The sequence below is a fragment of the Hippopotamus amphibius genome, chromosome 5 (genome assembly GCF_030028045.1).
Source record: "Hippopotamus amphibius kiboko isolate mHipAmp2 chromosome 5, mHipAmp2.hap2, whole genome shotgun sequence".
NCBI classification, from domain to species: Eukaryota; Metazoa; Chordata; class Mammalia; order Artiodactyla; family Hippopotamidae; genus Hippopotamus; species Hippopotamus amphibius.
This window is the reverse complement of record NC_080190.1, coordinates 115,401,942-115,405,623: the sequence shown is the minus strand read 5'-3', so window position 1 is coordinate 115,405,623 and position 3,682 is coordinate 115,401,942. Positions and strand designations below refer to the sequence as shown.

General features: G+C 40.7%; 1 pseudogene; it reads left to right on the top strand.

The window, feature by feature from the left end:
• Nucleotides 1-2,927: 2,927 nt before the first annotated feature.
• Nucleotides 2,928-3,060, top strand: LOC130854619 (U4 spliceosomal RNA; annotated as a pseudogene).
• Nucleotides 3,061-3,682: the final 622 nt, after the last annotated feature.

Genomic DNA, 3,682 nt, shown 5'->3' with positions numbered 1-3,682 from the left:
TCACAGACAAACCAGATAGTCTAGAAGTATTGAAAAAAATTTAGAAAAAGTTAAGTATGTCATGAATGCATAAAATATATGTAGACATATATGTAATACACAAAATATGTTAAGCAACTATTTATGTTATTGGTAAGACTTCCAATCAACAATAGGCTATTAGTAGTTAAGTTTGAGGGGTGGGGGTCAAAAGTTATACGCAGATTTTTTACGGGGGGGGGAGCTGCCACTCCTAACCCCTGCATTATTCAAGGGTCAGCTATATTTCCTGAATTATTTCCTATTATGTGTTTAGCTGGTTTTTCATTTTTAGCCTCTACAAATAGTGCTACAGCCATATTCCATTCATAGGAGCCGAGAGATTTTTCTTGAAAAGAGCCAGATAGTAAATATTTTAGGTCACATATGGCCTCTCTAATATATTCTTCTTCTTCCTCTTTTTTTTTTTCCCCCACCTCTCTCAAATGTAAAAACCATCCCTAGACCATAAGCTGTACAAAAACAAACCATATACAGGCCACACTTTGTAGACTCCAGTTTTATGGCAATAATTTTCAAACTTTTGCTAGCCTCAGAACTCACTACCCAGGAAAAAATTTTTCTGGTATCCAAAGACATAAGAGAGCCTCAGAGGTGAGAATAAAGAGCCTGACCAGTGGAGTTCTAGCTCTTTTTTCCCCTTCCAACATTCTAGAAAAAAATAACTGCCAATCTAGAGTTCTATATAGACCAAAAGTAGCCTTAAGAAGGACAAATAACGACTTTTTCAGACAAACAAAAACAGAGTTTCCCACCAGCAAATCTTCATTACAGGAAATTCTTATAGTTGTACTTCCTAAGCGTAAAGAATGCTATACCAGGGAGAAAGTCTGAGATACAAGAAGGAAAGGAGAGCAAAGAACTTGCTGAATACATTTGCATATCTCAATAATTACGTTATTTAAACCCTTATATGTAAACTGCAGATAATCCTACTACCTGCCTCATAAAACATAAAATGTAACAGTAGTTGACAGTGAATTTTTACGGGACAGATACTGCACTAATGCCCTTGGAGCATTTGTTCATTTAACTGAGTAAGTTATGGCAACGTGTGGCAGCATTGAGACACTTTTCAGTCCTGGAATCTCTCCAGGACACCAACGTTGGAACAAAGGTGCACAATACTTCACATACACTTTCCATAAGCTTCTCCTTAACAAAATGAACCCAAGAGTTTTGTATAAATAAACACATCTTTTATACTATGTCAATACACTTGGCGATAAACAAAGCTAAAAACAAAAATGTTTCAAATGAACTATATGAATGTGACTTAACATAGGAAGGAAACCTCTTTCAGCTTCATTTCCTGGCTCCCATTTAATTAAATGTGCTGTGTTCCTGCTGTGGGCATGAAGCTTTTTCATATGATTTCAATGGCTAAAGCAATGCATAAACATAAGAGCTTTCCTTTAAGGCACCAGCTCCTCCTTGGATGATGGCAACACACACTCTGTTGCTTGTGACAATGAGCCCTAGAGTACCTTTGGCCAACATCACATTAGTTTTGCTACTTTCTGATTTATAGGTGCACCATATGACATCAGCAATTGGAAGTCGTATTTAGTTCTTTTCTTGGAATTCAGTATACACAGCACATATTATTTCCTAGGTTCTTACCTCCCTATTTGAAACTTGGGAAAACTCTTAAACTTAGCCACGATGATGATTGAAAAGGGTGAAAAAAAAAGATTCAGAGGGATAGTTAAGGGGACTAAGATTATTCAAACTGAAGTAGAAATATTTAAAGCCATTTCCAAAAGTATGAAGTGTTCTTTCTCTGGGGCTTCTGACATGCCATTCTCTCAAAATGGTCACACTTGTAACTCTGAGCTTTTGGGCAAAGTTTTCTGTCTTTCTTTTTTTTTTTTCTTTTTTTCTTTTTTTGGCCGTGCCATGCAGCTTGCAGGATCTTAGCTCTCAGACCAGGGATTGAACCCTGGCCCCATGACAGTGAAAGTGCCAGGTCTGAACCACTGGACCACCAGGGAAATCTCTGGGCAAAGTTTTCTAAAACCGACCTCTGAGTAGATTTGAAAACATGCACAGTCAGGGGCCCAGGCAGACATTGGTGGTTGCCTATATTCAAAATGCATCCACTTTCTTCCTTGTTAAGAGAAGCTTGATTGGACTTCCCTGCTGGCACAGTGGTTAAGAATCCGCCTGCAGGGGACACATATTCAAACCCTAGGCCTGGAAGATCCCACGTGCTGGGGAGCAACTAAGCCTCTGCGCCATAACTACTGAGCCTGCACTCTAGAGCCCACAAGCCACAACTACTGAGCCCACGTGCTACAACTACTGAAGCCCGAGCGCACCTAGAGCCCATGCTCCACAACAAGAGAGCCACTGCAATGAGAAGCCCAAGCACCGCAACGAAGAGTAGCCCCTGCTCGCTGCAACTAGAGAAAGCCCATGAGCAGCAACGAAGACCCAATGTAGCCAAAAATAAGCTTTAAATTTAAAAAAAAGAGAGAGAGAAGCTTGATCTTATTCAGGTAACACATGGCCATTTGCTTCAGAGGAATCTGGGCCCTTCTCCAATCATGACTGGTTTATTCACACTTTTATTTCCCTCACCAATGATTAGTTTAGACACAAGCATATTACATGATTCTGGCCAATGAAACATGAAAGGAAGTCTGTTGGGGGAAGAAGGAGGGTTTCTGGGAAAGATTTTGCACTGGTAGAAAGAAACAGCCCCTCTTCCTCCAGTTAGAGTTAACATTGGCATGTGAGGATGGGAATATAAAACTAGAGCAGCCATCTCAGACCATGAAGGAAACCAACCGAAGCCATACTCAGCCGAGCCAACTCACTGAGTATAGGAGAGGATGAGTCTTGGATGTCACGTCTGACTCTGAGCCATTGAATTAACCAACCCCAGCTTTGCGCAGTGGCAGTATCGTAGCCAGTGAGGTTTATCCGAGGCGCGATTATTGCTAATTGAATTAACCAACCCCAGAATCACACTAGATATTTTTATTTGAGCAGACATAGTTTCTCTTATTGTTTGTCAGTTGAGGCGGTATTTCTTGTTAACATCCCCAAATACACACCCAGTTGAAAACCAAAGTCACAAGCGAGCCCTATAACCTAACCCATCACTATATATTGGCCAGTCGTCTTTTTATTTTTTAATTTAATTTAATTTAATTATTTGTTTATTGGAGTATAATTGTTTTACAATGTTGTGTTAGTCTCCGCTGTACAATGAAGTGAATCAGCTATATGTATACCTATATCCCCTCCCTCTTGGGCCTTCCTCCCACCCCACCCCTCATCCCACCCATCTAGGTTGTCACAGAACACCGGGATGAGCTTCCTATGCTTTACATCATGTGTTTCTGCTAGTTATCTATTCTACGCCCGGCAGTGTATACATGTCAATCTCAGTCTCCCAATTCGTCCCACCCTCCCCTTCCAGACAGTGTCCACCTCTCCTCTATCCCTTCCCCTACACATCTTACTGCCAGTTCAGACTCATATATAATGCTTCACTCCTGGATTACTCAATAATGGAAATTCTCAACTCATCTCCAGCCTCCAGTCCCATTGGCTTGATATTTCTCAACGCAATGGTGTCCTGTGCCTAAAAATGTGAAGGTTCTTACTTTTGCACAGTCAATGTTGGCTAAAT